At 37.5% G+C, this 18630-nt stretch overlaps 1 protein-coding gene and 1 pseudogene across 2 annotated transcripts in view; one reads left to right on the top strand and one right to left on the bottom strand.

The window, feature by feature from the left end:
* The window catches only part of KCNQ5 (potassium voltage-gated channel subfamily Q member 5), a 552577-nt gene that overhangs the window by 272131 nt on the left and 261816 nt on the right, over positions 1-18630 (top strand). The window lies entirely within an intron of this gene.
* On the bottom strand, positions 392-2816 carry LOC143682734 (low molecular weight phosphotyrosine protein phosphatase-like; annotated as a pseudogene).

Here is an 18630-nt window from a genome sequence, read left to right on the forward strand (position 1 = left end):
TAAAAGTCTCATGGGGCTCAGATATTGACGTGGGCCTGAAAGTGATCTTTTAATTATTTATTAAAATCATAATTAAGCGTATTAGAAGGCTAGCTGTCACTGGATAGTACCTTAAGGTTAAACACTGAAAAGAAATGATTGTCACAAAGCATTATATATTGTGGTTCTACTATTTTTTTGTTCCACTATTTTTGTAATTGGGGCAAGATAAGAGGTCCAATTTGTTTAAGAGCATTTAATGTACCCCATAAGCTATCTAAATCAAAGATTTTTTATTACTTCTTCTGCAAACCATAACATTGATTTCTATCTACAAAATATTTTTTTAATGTAAGAAACAATAAGTCAGTTGAAAAAAAGTTGTGACCTTGAGCTATGAAACATTGCACTTTCAACACACTAAATGGACTGAAAAAATAGAACATCACTGTAAAGATGTTAACCATTGTTGGCCTTCAGCAATAAATGGATGCAGCTTTACTGTGACTTCTCCAAAAATGCTTTGCCACACCTCCCACACTGCTGGTACACAGTCTCAAAGTCAGAATCATTCCCATAATAGGGATCGTCAGTAATAAGTTGTTTTGTGGATCATAGCTCCAAAGTAATTCAATTTTTGCTTTGCAGTTTTTAACTTCACTATCTTTTCTATTCAGATCTCTCAGATTGCTTTCATCCATACACAGTGTGATAGTTAGGTTCAGTTGTCAACTTGTCCAGGTGAAGGTGCCTAGATCTATTGCTGTGGACATGAGCCAATGGCGTGTGAACCTTATCTGTTGCTGATTACATCTGCAGTCAGCTGGGAGGTGTATCTGCTGCAGTTAAGGATGTTTGATTTAATTGACTGGTGCTTAAATGAGAGAATTTAACACAGCACAGCCCAAGCAGCTCAGCATACCTCATCTCAGCCCTCGCAGCTCAGCCCTCGCAGCTCAGCCCTCACAGCTCAGCCCTTGCAGCTCAGCCCTCGCAGCTCAGCCCAGGCCTTTGATGATGCAGAAAGAAATCACCCCAGGGAAAGTTGTTGGAACCCAGAGATCTGGAGAGAAGAAGGCCAGCAGAGATCACCCTGTGCCTTCCCACATAAGAAAGAACCTCAGTTGAAAGTTAGCTGCCTTTCCTCTGAAGAACTAACGAAATAAATCCCTTTTTATTAAAAGCCTATCTGTCTCTGGTGTGTTGCATTCTGGCAGCTAGCAAACTAGAATACATTTTGGTACCAGAGCGTGGGGTGCTGCTGCAGTTTGCAAATACCAGTCATGTTGGACCAGGTTTTTTGAATGGCTAAGGGGAAGATTTTGGAGGAACTGTGAAGAGAATGATGGAGAAGTCCTGGAGTGCTTGAAGAAACTGTTGGCATAAATGGAACCGCTGCCAATCTGGACAAAGGGATACACAAAAGGGACAAATTGGAGTTTGCAGAGTGAGAACCATGGAAGCTCGAGTCTGAAGCTAAGAAACCTCAGCCAGGAGAGTGGACCCACCCATATACATGGAGAGGGTGAGTTTGCCCTGAGGGCAGAGGATGAGTTTCCCATCTCATTGCAGTGGAAGAGTTGTGCTGCCTCAGGCCTTTGAGAAGGTATAGCACACTCCTTAGGGACTGGGGAGAGCCTGGCTGCCACCACATGGAGGGGTTGAGCGTGTGCCCCGGAAATGGCAGTGAGCCCAGGTGTGGCCCCGATGCCTGGAGAGAGTGGAGCCGAGAAAAAGGTGGTCTCCTTAATGTTCCCCGAGGTTGATTTGGAAAGAGGCCACTGCGTAGGCCCTTCGAAAGGGTGGGACTGCCACTTTCCACAGCCAAAGGATAAATGACTTTCAGACTTTGAAATCCAATGGAGGTTGCCCTGCAGGTTTTCAGAACTGTTTGGGTCTTGTGACTCTTGTGTTTCTTCCCATTTCTCCCTATGGAAATGAAATGCTGTATCCTGTGACTGTCCTCCTTTGCGTATTGGCACCAGATAACTTGTTTTGAGATTCATAGGTTCACAGCTAGAAGAGAATTTTTTTGCACCTTAATATTGTTTAAGGTGATGCATGTAGTTGCCAAGTTGACAAGGGGCGGCAGACATGTGGTAGAGTCAGTTGTCATCTTGGCCAGGTGAAGGTGCCTAGATCTATTGCTGTGAACATAAGCCAATGGTGTGTGAACCTCATCTGTTGCTGATCACATCTGCAATCGGCTAGGAGGTGTGCCTGCTGCAGTGAATGATGTTTGATTTAACTGGCTGGTGCTTAAATGAGAGAGCTCATCGTAGCACAGCCCAAGCAGCTCAGCATACCTCATCTCAGCACTCACAGCTCAGTCCGGGCCTTTGGAGATGCAGAAAGAAATCACCCCAGGGAACGTTGTTGGAACCCAGAGGCCTGAAGAGAAGGCCAGCGGAGATCGCCCTGTGCCTTCCCATGTAAAAAAGAACCTCAGTTGAAAGTTAGCTGCCTTTCCTCTGAAGAACTAATGAAATAAATCCCCTTTTACTAAAAGTCAGTCCTTCTCTGGTGTGTTGCATTCCGGCAGCTAGCAAACTAGAACACACAGTATATGATCAAATGTGACAAAGTTTTCTTTGGTAACCTCCCAGACAACGTGATTCATAGGAATATCATGCTTCTTCATGCAATTTTGCCCTTGATGATCAGGAGGATTTCCTGTCTCATAGTTGGATGTTGTGACATTATCTGTCCTTCAGTTATCTTGAAATATTTTGATTAGTTACAAGTTTTCTGAAAACTGCTTCTGCTATGGGTGACTGACAAATGTTACCCAGACATAGACATACAAATAGTACCAAGTTGGGCAGCTGTGCTGCCATCTTCTCAAGCACAAAGAGAGGCACAGAGTAAGAAAGAATGACCCAGCTGGAATCTGTGATGTGACCTTTACTCCTTCATTTGGGAATGCCCAGATAATGACAGTTTCTTGCTCAGCCTAATCCTGGTGAATACCCATCACTTTTCCAAATATAAGGACATTCTACTCTCCAAGTACCTTGCATTCCTGAATAGAACTTTATTCATCCATCTACTTATTCATTTAGTAATTCATTATTTATTAAGTAAACTACTACACCAAGTACCCTCTTGTAAGCACTGGGGATACAGCAGTGGGCAAAAGAAAATAAAATGCCTGGCCTCTTAAGCCCACATTTCTGTGTGTGTGTGTTGTATGTGTGTGTGTGTGTGTGTGTGTGTGTAGGAAAATAAACAATAAGCATAATAGAAAAATCAATTATATAGTGCATTAGACAGGGATGAGCACCATGGAAAAATAAAAGAGGGTAAAGGAGCCTAAAGAAAGAAGGGATTGCAATTTTAAGTTTAAGTGGTCTTGGAGGCCTCACTGGGAAGAAAACATTTGAGTTGGGACTTGCAGGTGGTGAGGAAGTGTACCATGCAAATATATGAAGGAAAAGTATTCCGAGCAGAGCCATAAAAAAGACAAAAATCTAGTATGCTATAGTGCCTAGTATATGGTAGGAATATCAAAGAAGCCACAGTGACTGGAACAGAATGAGCTGGAGGGAGAGAACTAGGGGAGGAAATCAGAGATGTAACTCTGGGGGATGCAGATCAGATAGGACCTTATGGGTGTCTGTGTTTTACCCTAAGGAAAATGTGAAGTCCCTGGAAAGCTTTGAGCAGAAGTCTGAAATAATTTAACTTATTTATTTATAGCATTGCATTTGGGATGGCCTGACATGGGGCTGAGGGGTGGGGCACAAGCATCCCAGTAGGAGGCTGTTGCAGTAATCGAGGTAAGAGAGGCTCTGAGTGATTGCACTGGAACTGGGGGAGAAGTGGTTGGATTTTGGACATATTTTGAAGGCAGAGCCTATAAGATTTACTGACAGATATGGAGTATGAGAGAAAGAAAGAAACCAAGGATAATTCCTGCATTTTTGGCTTGAAAAAATTCCAGTGGCATAAAGAACTGAGTCCTGCACACTTTGGTGAAAACTTTTAAAGACAATTACCAAATTGTAAGCTAGAATTTTTAAAAAATAAAATACTTAAACACTCTCAGAGATTTAATAAGACACTTATGACTGTTTTTATCCCAGTACTGCAAAACCTCTATGAGCAAAGCATGGGCAGAGAGAATTGAGGTGAGTCAGAGCTGAAGGGCGCTGGGAATCAGAGCCTCAAAAAGGAGGGCTGTGCTGAGCCTCAGAAAGCAACCACAGTGCCCTCTTTTCCAGGGAGGACAGGATTAGCTCTTTATCAGGGTGGGCCATTTTTGTAGCAATTCCCTGTTCCTATCTCTTCTGCATGGGGTGAGGGAAGTAAATGAGGTTGATTAGGTGGTGGTAAAAGGGCTATTGAATGTATGACAGTATACCACTGTTGGAGCTTGCTTGCCTGCTATGCCATGCATGAACTGTACCCATCTGTGGCATCACTGGCACCATTTTAGGGGGAGGACCATTAGGACACACCAGCACAATCAAAGCCATCTTGCGTAGATTCTTATTCGTGATATAAATAGCTATGTATTTCAGTAATCATCAGGCAAAAACTTTCATGTCTGGTGTTCCAGTGTCAAGCTTTGCAAACCCATCATGTCACATAAGCACATTCCACTAGGAGGCTGCAGAAACGATGTTGAACACGAAGACTGGTGCCAAACATCTGGCCCTTATAAAAGAGCATGCAGTTCTCCTAAGGGAATCTGAGTCTTGGAGTGGATTCAAATACCTATCCCAAGTATCCAAAAAAAACTCTGAGATAAACCAACTGTCATCCATAGTTGTGGAAGGATTTTGGAAAATAGAAAGAGTGGTAAAAAAGTAGAGACAAATGCTGTTGGTGATTTATTATTATTTCAGGAAATTTCAATAACCAGAGAACTTCAAATTTATCAAAAGCGTTATTCTAGAATGGGTTATTTAATAGATGGGCATATGAGTACTTTGAAAAGGGTCTCTATGATCCTCAGTGAGCTCACCAAGAAAATTTCACACCAGCCTTACTTCATTTCCTTGTTTGTTAGGTTTACTGGACTCAAAACTCAAGAATTTTTAGTAAAGCAGTTGAAAAAATCAAATGTAAAAGTCTTAGAAAAATTTAAATTGTCTTCTACCATAGTTAAGAGTATTTGTAAATGGCTGAATGAACATGTTCAAAAAGTGTCAATTCAGATGATGTAGAGAATTATCAAAATTTTAATGAGGACATTAGGATAAAGGATCCTTCATACCCAGATAATCTATGACTCCAAGATTCATACCAGATGACTATTCTGTCACCATTAATCATGGCTAAAAAGCCTAGAAAAAAATGTATCAAATTAAAGTGATTTTAACAAAATACCATGTATGAGCTACAGTTATGTAAGAGTGCCTAAAAATAGGGAGTTTTAAAATTTACCCTCTAATGTTAGAATCCAACACCCATCTAAGATACAGTCCTATCATCTTCTTTAATCCTTACCACAATGAAGAAACATATCAACACATACTAAAGTTCTAAAGGCTTCATTTTAAAACAGAATAATGCAATTCCTGTAGACAAGCAAGATCACTGTAGACTTCTTTAACCATCTATTCCCCATTCTCCTAGAGATCTGATAGCAATCTTAAAGATGCAATGGTTTGAATGTCCACACATATGCTTACAGGTTTTCAGAGGTTCTCAGATCTGGGATGAATATAATTATTGCTGTGTTAATGTGTTATTTTCACATTAAAGGAGATTATGGGCCATTTTTACCATGTATAATTTCTTGTCGTCTTATTTTTAGAGCTTAATCTGTTCACTTTAGCTGTATACACACTATCACAGAATAATGGACAAAGATTTCCCCGTCCCTGAAAAAGAGGAAAACAGTTAACATTTTCTGGGTGCTTGCTATATGTGGGGCACTGTTTTATAATCTCTAGGTCTTTAACCAAAATTCAGACCCATCCTTTAAGAAAGTCAGAACTCATCTCCAGCAGCAGTTTCACAAAATGCCCACCCGGAAACACTCCTTTTTCTCAGCTCTTACTTTTCAAAGCTATCCTATGGGAAGCCAGGACCACTGATGTTGCAGTCACAGACTGTCTAGTTGATCTAATACAGGCCACGTTCAGTCAGATAATTTGCTGTGTTGCATTTGGTGAGCTTGGGCTTTAGAGGGCACACACCTAGGGTTTCTCTAGTTTTGAGGAAGAACATTGCTAACTCTATTAGTGATGGAAGTTCACCCATATGCCTGTAGCAAACAACTGGGCTGTTAGCTTAACAACAGAGGCTACCTCTCTTACAGATTTAGAGAATTGCAGTAAATGTATCACACTGTAATATGCTATGTCAGAAAGATTCCCTTTACCATCATGAGTGGAAATGGCTGGGAGCTGTTATTCAATAGGAAGCAAAGTCCCCTCTAGCTAAAAAGCTGTTTCCACAACTGGACACTCATGCTACAGCAATTTTTAATCATGAATTTGTTTTTTGTATGTAACCTGTCTTTAAAGGAAAAGGCAGTGTACCTTATATCCGTGGCTTTTCTAGATTTTGAAGCAGAATATCAATAGCAGAAAATACTTCTTTTCTGAAAGATTTCTCTTCTGTTCTAAATTAAAACACCAGAGGTTTTTGTCTGTACAAGCAAGAAAAAATATATAGTGCTTTTAACAAATTCTATTGACTATAAGTCAGGATTGCTTAGCCCATAAAATGGAACCATATAAATACAGTCCCTGTAAAGTTATAATGAGAAGAATAGGCATATGGACTTCCTAGGAGGTTGGTTTCTCCATTTGTCCACCCCAGAACTTTCTATCTTGAGTAAAATTTTGATCCGTATGTATCTCCAAAAGTGAAAATAAATATCGTAAAACAGCTTTCTGAGCATGATGTAAGCGGAGCACGGTAGGGGCGGATGGTATATTCAACCACTGGGATGCACGGATTGCCAGGAAGCAGTGTGAGGCTGGCAGAGCACCTGTGCAGTGGGAGGGGCCATAGAAACACTAGACAGTTCTCTGTCCTCCCCTGTATTGAGGTGAATGAAACAGGTTGCAGTTGTGTTTGTTTTTGTTTTAAACTGCCAAATCTAGACATTTTTTGCCCTTTGTATAATAAGGCTATTTAAAAGAAGAGTGGCAGAATGTTTCCTCCAGTTTGTGAGTGTCTGCAGTAGCTGTGGACAAGAAATCAGGCTGTCTTCAGGAGAAAGGAAGTGGGAGTCACCAGGAGACTGCAAGAAGATTGAGAGAAAAATTTAGCACATACCCTCATAGGTCTTTAGGAGAGCCAACGGCCAGGTTAAAATCTCTTTAAATGAAGTACTATTCCGTTTTCATTACTTGGTAAACTTTGGCTTTGTGTCTTGTGAGAAAAATGGTTTCCTCTCTATATGAATTTCCTCTGTTGGCCCCTCTCAGGAAGAATGTTCTTTTGGGGATTTTTCAAATTTTGGTTATAATAATGGATTTATAGGTATTTATCTGTACCATTTTTGGTACAGATCATTTTCGAGGCAGCTTACTAGGGTTAAGTGTACATGTACAATCCATGGCCATTCATTCATTTAATAAATTTTTTTATTAATTAAAGAAAAAAGAAATTAACACAACATTTAGAAATCATTCCATTCTACATATGCAATCAGTAATTCTTAACATCATCACATAGATGCATGATCATCATTTCTTAGTACATTTGCATCGATTTAGGAAAAGAACTAGCAAAACAACAGAAAAAGATATAGAATGTTAGTATAGAGAAAAAAATAAAAATAATAATAATATCAACAGACGAGTGGCTAAACAAACTGTGGTATATACATATGATGGAATATTATGCAGCTTTAAGACAGAATAAACTTATGAAGCATGTAGTAACATGGATGGACCTAGAGAACATTATGCTGAGTGAGTCTAGCCAAAAACCTAAGGACAAATATTGTATGGTCCCACTGATGTGAACCGACATTCGAGAATAAACTTGGACTATGTCATTGGTAACAGAGACCAGCAGGAGTTAGAAACAGGGTAAGATAATGGGTAATTGGAGCTGAAGGGATACAGACTGTGCAACAGGACTAGATACAAAAACTCAAAAATGGACAGCACAATAATACCTAATTGTAAAGTAATCAAGTTAAAACACTGAATGAAGCTGCATCTGAGCTATAGGTTTTTTTTTGTCATTTAATAAATTTTAATTAAGTTTCTATTATGTGCCAAGCACAGTATTTTGCACTGTCACAATAAAAATATTGCCTCTATTCCAAGTTCTTAGTTACTTAAACTGTACCAGGGTGACCTAGCCTTCCCATGTCATCTCAGAGCCTTAGTCCCACAGTTCCTATAAGTAAGACTTTGCTATAATTATCAATAGATTTTTTCACATAATCTTTTTTTTTCTGCTTTAATTACTAAAGTGGCAATTACTTCATCCTCTCTGAGATTCAAATCCTATACAGTTATTAGATTTTGTCAGCTACCTCCACTTTTAACTATTTTAAGAGTTTGGCCTATAAAGTAAATTGAAAATAATTTGGTTTAGTACTTCATAATCACCTTCAGTACAATGGAAGACATTCTAGAATACTGAAATCCAAATACTCATTCTGCAGAGTTTCTTTAAAATTTGTCATCTTTATTGTCATCTCATTTGAATCAAATGACTCAAAGCAATTATTCTGACACTTGAAATTTTACCTCTAATGTTTCCTAGGAAATTTAGCTTTTTAGCACCTCTTCACCTTCCGTGGGGACAATATGTTACAGTTAAAGAAGAAATTATTTGGAAAACAGCTGTGATCACACGGCTACTCGTTGCCTTAAGATTTCTCATTTATCATCTGGCATTCAACCCAACAACTGCCAATTTTATCTCAACAGTAATTTTATTCTTGTACTGCAACTTGAGTAGCACTAAGCTTTGATAGAAGTTCATAACACTTTTGTTAGAAATGATATGCAAATTGTTCCCAGAGGTTGTGACTCAAGTTTTCATTCTGAAAGCAAGAAAGGCTAAAAGTCAAATGTCTTTGAAAACCAAATATTAAGAGATGGTGAAAATGAATTTCCCTCGAGCTTTGCTTTGGTTGACATTCATTATTTTAGATTCCTCATGGATACTGTCAGATCTGTCTGATTAAGAGAAAACCAAGATAAGAAGATTGTACAAAGAAAGTTATTTATATAAAATCATTCACTTTTAGAGGCTAAAGAAGAAAATTTGTCTGACAGAGAGGGAAGTTCAGGCATATTCAACTTTGTCTTATTTTGATTATCAAAAATAATATTTTGAATTCTGTATCATAGCTCTCATATTTCAGAGGAGCAATTCATCTCAGAGAAAGTTAATAACATGGTCACACAGGGTTAGAGAGATATGTGGTCAGAAAGGGATTTGAATCATATCTTCTGCCACAGCTGAAGCCCAAACTCTAAGACAATAAGACATAGGCTCTCAGTTGGGGGTTTCCTTCCTAATGGAGAGGGAAAATAGTGACACACCCACATACGCCTCCATTTAACACGTTCTGATTCCATAGATTTAAGGCAGACCCTGGGGTTTATATTTTAATAAACTTCCAAGGGTGACATGGAATCTCACCCCCAATTGAGAACCACCAGACAATCTGCTACTTGAATACAGCTGGGCTGTGAAATAAGAATGGAACCATAACATCTGATGAATAATTCAGAAGTAGACCATTGAGAACATGATTTTTTTTTACAAACAGGACCTTTTGAAGAGGAAGAAGGCAGCATGCAGTTTTATGGGTTGTTTAACAGAATGCAAAACCAGAGAGAATCAGGGCTAGGAGGAACATTAACCTGATACTTTGAATTATTCATTACCATCTACAGTATGATTTACATGTTATCCAACCACTGATGATATGTTTATGGTTTACCCACAATAGGCCCAATCCACTTATTTAATTCTTAACAATGTATGTTGAAAGAGATTGTCTTTTTAAACAGTTGAAAAAGAACTTCAGAACCTTTTCTCTTCATTCCAAAATAATCTATGTTGATTCTCAAAGGATTTAGAAATTAATAGACCTCTAAAAGTCTTTGTCTCTATTCCAGAAAATCTAAATGCTAGAAAATTCAGTGGAATCCTTACTAGGTGGTTTGCAAAACTTTAAGTGCCAGAAAGTTGAACATTGAAGAAATTATTTTATTTTAAAGCAATTTGCTTGAGTAACAAAACTCAACAGTCTCAATATTCACAATGATTGAGTTCCAAAAGTTTGTTTTTTAGCAAGTTGAATTAAATTATATTGTTCTTTGTAAGCTATGATAGAATACTCAATGGTAGTTTTAAAAGGAAGCCACAGTGTAATTGAAATGTAAAAACATCCCCAGAAAAATAGTAGAAAACAATACTTCTATAATTACAGTATTTAAACCAAGTCTTTAAGTTAATACCTCGTAGTGGATATAGATGAATTTCTGGAAATCTAGCACAAAAAAAAATAGGTTTTAACTTTGTATGTGTGTTGTGTCCTGAAAGCAACCTATATAAATTATTTTCTCAGTAGACTTTATAGCTCATGCTCTCCATTAAATGTTTGGATTATGGAAGAGAAAATGTCTGTATACTTACATATTGAGACATTACTGTTCAGTTAATTGTGTGTCCTGAGTTTTTACTTACATTTTAACAAAAACATTTTCTTCTGATAATACATATTCTTGTCAAACTCATTTTTTGTTTTTATGCTGTGTGGTGGGGGTCACATTTCATTCTTTTTCCATTTGAGTATCTCGTTATTGCAGCAACATTTGTTGAATTTTTTTGTTTGTTTTGGTGGGAGAAGTGCACGGGCCTGGAATCGAACCCAGGTTGTCTTTCAAAAGTGATTTTTAATAGCCATATATTATTCCAACTTGAACATATACCAAAATTCCACAGTGACCACCATTCTTCTTTGGTGCATTCAAGACTTTTTTTCACTTACTTATAATGTTGAGCTAAATGTCATTGTACATAAGGTTTTTTCTTATTTAAAATCATTTACTAAGAGTAGATTCATGATGGTAAGATTACTGGGTCAAGCAGTATGAAGATTTTAAGGCTGCTGATGATACATATTTTCAAATTATTTTGGAAATGGATTTGTACTCTATACATATTCTTGCATTGAGTAAATTGCTTACTGTTTTAATATACAGTGCTTTGATTACCAGTTGAATCAACCATAAGTGTCCCTTTTATTGTATATTTTCCATTTGTAATATTGCCTATATGCTAATTGGGAAAATAATGCTTTTCTTAAAGATTTGAAAACATTTTAAAGCCTATGCCCTTCAACATATTATTGACTGTGTTATGTTTTCCCAGCCACATAGTAGTCTGTGTTTTAGATGTCAGTGTATTTTTTTTTGTATCACATGGAAATTTAAATTTTTATTTCTTTTACTGTGTTATTTCAAGCATGCTTTTAAAAAAATGCCCTCAATAAAAGGGGCAGATTTTTAATGATAAATAATCATGTTTTTATTTAAAGTTTTTGGGCCTTATTATTTACAGCTAACCTCTATATATCTGGAATTTCTTATTTGTGAATGGTATGAGACAAAGAGTCAGAAGATTTTTCTTCTGTTTAGCCACTTGTCCCACAATCAGTTATTAATCTTCCTTTCTCCATGAACTGTGACATTTCCTTCATTATAAGTAAAATGAGCTTCTGGGTATGTTTCTTTCTAAGCCTCTCTTTTACTTCCTTGATATGTATATCTACTATTCTTATGACAATTGCATACTATCTTAATTTATACTTTATATTTTGATAAAATAATAAACTTTTTTTCTTTTATTGGAGAATTTATGAGTCTACAGAATAATCATGCAGAAAATCTTAAAATGGTTTATGGCAAGTCAAGATAAGTGATTTGGAGAAGAAATTCTGACCTTCACCGTTCATCTATAAAATAGATTTGTTCAAGTTCTAGGCAATCCCAGAAAAGACTTTCCATAAAAAGTGAGTTTTAGGTTCTTGGTTTTTTGTTTGTTTGTTTTGTAAAAGAGAAAGTACTCACTTAAAAGATGTAATGTTCCAAACCCACCCACATCATTAAGAGAATAAAGGCTTAGCACCACCTCTTCTGTTAATTATTTTTCACCACCTTTCAGACTATGACACCAAGGAGATATAGGTTTTTTCTTTTCCTAAGTTATTAATACCTACAATGAACCACAACCAGTATGACCCTTGCATTTTTTAATATATAGGAATATTGCCACTGTGTTATTTTGGGGCAAATCTTCAAAATTGCTATTTACTTAATCTTTTCAGTGACATATATCCTGAAAATTCTTATCTTCAAGATAGTTTTCAACCTGCCTAAGCCAGCACTGCATCTGACTGCTGGAGGAAGAGGTCAACTGCTTCACCTCCTTCATTTGCACAGATGAAGAGAAAGGCCCATATTTACCACCGACACTAGTGGCTAAGGTGGAGCTCGAGTCCAAAACTCCTGAATACATGTCAATACTCTTTCCACCTTGCCCCTACAACTTTCAAATTTTCTCATGCCCTGATTTGGCTGCCTCATTAGGTAGAGTCATATTCGTTCATCATCATTCACTATAAATATGAGTATCTTCTTGTACTGGAAAACAATAATACTGTACAGACTGATCTGAGCCAGTAATATTATTAGAAATGTGCTGATGAGCAAAGTTTTCTACCATACTTGCCTTTACCAAATAAGCACATTAGTTCAACATTTCTACCATTAAGAGTTTGCCATTAAATAAAAATAAAATCTTTATTTTCCCCCAGATATTTAAAAAATGTGAAAGACTATACTTTATCCATGGGTAGATTTTCTATATCCATTTAATATGCCTCAAGAGAACATTTATCAACAGAAGCTAAGCATACAGACTTTTTAAATTTAAGAAAACCTTTTTGGAACTTGAAGAGACTTTTGAACAGGGCTCATGCAACAAGCTGTAGTGAATTATTCAAAAACAGATCAAAAGAGTGAAGGAAACAATTTTTCACAATTTTTCTCCTGTGAAACCAAAGGTCTGTAATTGATACATGACATTCAGGAACATGTAATTTGGTATCATGGAAGAGAATCAGATGAATTGAAGAATTCTTACAAGTCTTTTTATCTTATTTTCTAAAATTAAAGATATCTGCTAATTGGAATATGCCACCTGTGCTTTACTCCAATGTTCAACAACTTCCTTTTATAAATTGAGAAAAATGTATCTAGTTTCAGAAATATTCCTCACTCCCTGCAATGAAAAATGTATACATACAATTTAATATTCTTATGATTATGAATACGTAAGATAAGAAAATCCTAACACCTTACTTTCTGGCTATCTTCGTGTTCTCAGCTATATTAAAATTGTAACAACATTTCCATGGTGAAGTTTTCAAACAAAAGCGAAAGCTATCATGGCATAAAATAGTCAGATCTTAAATCACTTGAAAGAAAAACCTAGATGTAAGGGGGAAAGTTACTGGTAATAATATTTAATGGTTGTGAGAAATATTGGACAAAAAAAAAAATTGCATTCTCTAAAGAAAATAGCTTTGGGGCAGAATAGTAAAAGAAGAGAAATGAGGTGTGATACTGAGTGAGGTTTTAAAAATAAAGAAAACAGAAAAAGTAATCGCAAAAAAAGATCAAGAAGAAAAGAGAAGATTAAAACAGAACTTGGTATACAAGAAATCCCAAACCTTTTTCCTTGTCAATCTGATGGAAAATTAAAGCACTAAGTGTAAATTTTTCTAAAGTGAAAGTGATGATCTTTGGCGCAAACTGGATTGTTTTCATGGTGGGGACTTAGGCTAGGTGACAGTCATGGCTTGTCAGGGGAGACAAATAGTTGCACTGTGGCTCTGGTTCAGAACTAGAGTCATTAAGAACAATGGTGAGGGCCAGGCAGATTGACAGGACATATTCCAGTCTGCCCAGCACTCTTTGCACCCTAATGGAGACACCCAAAGAGTGTAAGAAGCATTGTCCAAATGTAAGCCAGTAAGGTCATCATGTTCCTATTTGATGGTTGCTTGGCATGCTCAATGTAGAAGACAGACAATTTAACAAACAAACAAACAAACAAAAACTGAAGGGACAGCTAGACATCTGAAAGGGTTCTAAATGAATTGACTGTGACCGATGCAGAGAAAGTTTTAAGTTGACAAAATCCTAAGCATTTTGTATTAAGTAAGATAAAAGATTTAGGACATCCCATTAGAAGGACTTTAGATACTGAGCTCATATTCAGGGGTATAAGTAAAGTAGAGGATAATCATCAGTGAGAAGAGACCCATATTGTTCTTTACAGTTTACTGCTACTTGAATTTCTTTAGAAATTTTCTTGGGAAAATAGTGATTCTATTATAAGATGAAACTTGGTTTTTCACTTGGATTTCATGGAACCATTATATGACTACCACCTGGATGAGATACATCTTCATTGCAGAAATGATATTTAATGATATAGCTAATCCATTCATTACTTTATGACATTAGGCTCTAGAAATAAGACAATAATGGTTAAATCTGTTCACTGTCATTCAGTGACAGAGATAGGAAAGGAACCATCTGCCAGTGCTTGTGATGCTTACATTGAATATTATAAAAATGACATTTTTATTATTACCACCTGTAAACCATTCTCTTACCTGTCATTCTTCACCAGATTAACTGATTAATGTATAGACCTTCATAAAATGAAAACCACTCCTTTACAATACTTCTTGTAGATTGGAAGGGACTTTGTGTGTGTGTGAGGCTGATAAATTTGTGTCCCCTGTATACTATTCTTCTACTCATCATTCTTTACATCTTGCCTGAACCTCCTATTCAAATCTCCTTGGACTCTAAATTTGGTTGCTCAGTATCTCTGGACAGCCTCCTAAATAAATAGCTGAAGTGATAAAAGTGAACACGAGTAACTATATAAAGTGGCAAACATGAACATGACATGATACTCACCCTATGAGCTGCACTTTAACAGGTGTAAAGATTTGTCAGCTTCACAATGGCTGGTCACCTAAGGAAACCATAGATGGGAGATGCCGATTGTCTTAGACACTTGCAAGGGAGAGTGGACAAGTGAGGCCTGAGTGAGGAAGTTCACACACAGGGCCAGTGGCCTCTAAATCCCTGTGGCTAGAAACGGAGGCCAAGGTCAGATTTGTGAACAGCCTTGTTAACTGTACTAAGGAGTTTGGAACTTTTTCCTAAGGGGAATGGAAAGCCCCTGAAGGGTTTAAAGCAGGAAAATAGCATGACTGGATTTATGCTTTGGAAAAATTCTTCTGGCTTTAGTGTGAAAAATTGGCAGAAGGTAGGTAGTAAGTAAGACCCATGCCTAAATGGTGCTTGGCAAATAGGAAGTGACCAATAAATAATTGCTGAGCTCAAATGGCAGCAAAGAGACCAGTTAAGATGCTGTTGGAGAAATTGGGGCAGGAGAGGGGTTTATCAGACTGTCATCGAGTGTACATTAAGATTCAGTGTCAGAACTAAGTAAAACTGAGACCATCCTGTGTACTTATGTTGTATGTTGAATCCAAAGTAAAGGAAAAGTTCTCAATTTTTATTTGACAAGATAGCATTTAGCTTCTTGGCAGTTTCCTTTCATTAAAAATGTTGTATTCTTTTACCACTAAAGTTGCAGTGAGCTAGCAGTTTTGTTGGCGGCTTCTTTGCTTTGTAAGGATTGCCCATACATTTTCTTCTTTCCCACTTGGCAGTATACATTTCTGCCCTCATTCTTCATGGCAAGGTTCAATACATAGGCTTCCTAATTACTAACATCTAGTAGAGGAAGAGGTTGGAGAACAAACATGCAAGATGCACACCTAGTGAATTATTGCAGAGTATTTCTGTTAATTGATGGCTTTATCGTCTCAAAGTTTAACAGGTCAAGGCTGGTTAGGATCCAAAATACTCACCCATCCCTGAAAATAGTTAATTACTTGGGGGGATTTATGTGTTGCCATCAACATGTACACAAAAGGTATACGAGAAAGACTTAATGGGTTTATTAATCCGTAATTTTTCATAGTAAGCATTAAATGGGTTCAACCAGTTTAATGAATTTATAGATACTTCTACTCAAAAATAAAGCTTTCCTCTTCCTCTTTTTTGCTTGGATTCAGAGCTGTTTGTGATTGTGATTTTCCAGCACTGGCAGCAACTGCTTTCCTTATTGCTGGGTTTATCAGAGACATTTGTAGCCTCATGCAACACAAAATGCTCTTTTTCATTTTCATTTTCATACTGATTTGAATTTAAATTCAAGTCATGACACAATTCAGCTGTGCAAGTTGTCAAGCTCCTCTAACTCTGACATTCTCCTATCTTAGTCAGGATCTCAAAGAAGCATTTGAGGAGTTTAATGAAATTGTTCATGTTTAAAAAGTTATGTAATGAATACTTTCATGACCGCTATACCAAATGTAAAAGTTTTCCAAAGGTATATCTTTGTCATTTAGTCCATCACATTAGATGACTAAAAATAGTTACTTCAAGGATCACCAAACTGGTGTTATTTGAATTACTATTTATTCCAAATAGTAATTTGGAAGGCTTTATTAAATCTTTGAAAATGACCAAACTTCTGCATTCTTCATTAGTGAAATATTCATTAAGCTAAATTTAATTTAGATTAAAATACTTTCTTGAAATGTTTGGAGTATTATAAAATTCCAGGTGTGTGTGTTTTCCCACTTTCTCTTTTCTCACCACCAGTAGATTACAGTTAAGTTTTAATGAAGGATATTGATGATGCTAACTAAACAAGCCTAGAACGCTACCAAGTTAGCACCTCTAGCAAAACTGTAGAAATTCAAACCTAAAATAAACCTTTGGGCCATCTGGATCATCATGAGAGTTTAGAGAAGAATGTGGTGCTTTGTCAGCCTAGGTTTTCCCTAGAACGCCAGTTCCCATTGTGCATCCTGAGGACCGCTGGGACACACTGAGTCGTGGCAAGGGGTGTGTGATTACGTAGGTCACTAAGCATTGTCTATAGGAAAATCAGTATTATGTATCCTACATATGTATATATCTATTTTCCAAAAGGGATGCTATTGTGATTAGAAAAATAAAACTCATTGAAAACATTACCAAATTGGAGCGGCGTTTTGCTATGTGATCCAACAGTTCTCATCCAATAGCTGCATAAAATGCAATTGTTCTCATATGGAACCTTTGGGCATTTTAAAACAGAGTCCTTATAGATGAAAGTCAGGGCTTGAACTTCTTCACATGGTGTGTGGGTTTGGAAATATTATGTACCAGAAATGCCATATTTTAATCCTGATCCAGTCCTTTGGGGGCAGCCGTTTCTTTTAATTCTGATGCAGTATTGTAGAGGAGAAACCTTTGATTAGATTATCTCCACAGAGATGTGATGTGCACAATTGTAGGTGTGACTTTTGATTAGATGGAGATATGACTCCACCCATTCAAGGTAGGTATTGATTACTTTACTGAAGTCCTTTAAAAGGGGAAACGTTTTGAAAAAACCTCAGATGCAGATGCTTGGAGAGCAGAATTAATATGAGACCCAGGCATTTAGAGATGCAGGGTCCAGCAGACATCGCCAAGTGCCTTCTCATGAGATGCTAAGCAAGCCAGAACTCAGAGTTGCATACTAGAGAAGCTACATGAAGGCCTACAGACACTTTGAGAGGAAACCACTGGCATCAGAAACTGGAAGCAGCAGAACCGGGAACAAGGAACAGCAGATGCCAACCATGTGCCTTCCCAGCTGATAAAGTGTTTCTGGACGGCATCAACCTTTTCTTAAGTGAAGTAACCTCTTGTTGGTGCCTTAATTTGGACATTTTCATGGCCTTAGGGCTATAAATTTGTAACTATTAAATTCCCTTTTATAAAAGCCATTCCATTTCTGATATATTCCATTCCAGCAGCTTAACAAACTAATACACGTGGGTGTAGCATCTTAGAATGAACTATGGCGTGTCTAGATGACATTTGGAGAGGTTCCTAACTTAGTATAGGCTAGGGTAGATGTAGTCAGAAGGTTGATAAAAACAGAATAATAATGGTAGGAATTCTGTGTGCGCTTGTTTTATTGTGGGGGACGAGGCAAGATCATTTTTAGCCTGGAAATTTATTGATTTGATAAATTGCCTGAAGGTGGTGCTTCTGGGGTGGGATTATCAAGGCTTACCAGAAGGGTGTCTCTCAGGTCGGGTTACCCTGTGAACCCAGATAGGAGGTCTCTTTGGAGCGATAAAGATCTTTTCAGTGCTAATAAGGAGAGGGACTTTTTGAGGCACCAGCTATCCACTGACCCCTCGGCCATGCCCCAGGCATCATTTTAATTGTGAAAATATAAATATGAAGCACATACTCAGTAGGTATAGTCAAAGTAAAACAAAACAGGGAAACTCCTGTTGCTATGATAGAAGAAGCACCAGGCCCTAAACAGCTGAAGGCTTAGTCTCGGTTTCTTTATCAGGGAGCGTGTTCTTGGAAGCTAAGTTGCAGGCAGGGCTTTCCAACCAGCAGTGGCCCAGGGAAGGCCATTGGCCAAGCCTCTGCACTCAGGTTTCACGCCAGGGACTTGGGCAGTTAATCTATTATATACCTGTGGGGGAAAACCTTTGCGGAAGTGCAAGCTCGGCAGGTCTCCTAGTCAAAGGGACATGTGAAGCCCAGACCT

Source organism: Tamandua tetradactyla, chromosome 5 (genome assembly GCF_023851605.1).
Source record: "Tamandua tetradactyla isolate mTamTet1 chromosome 5, mTamTet1.pri, whole genome shotgun sequence".
Taxonomy (NCBI): domain Eukaryota; kingdom Metazoa; phylum Chordata; class Mammalia; order Pilosa; family Myrmecophagidae; genus Tamandua; species Tamandua tetradactyla.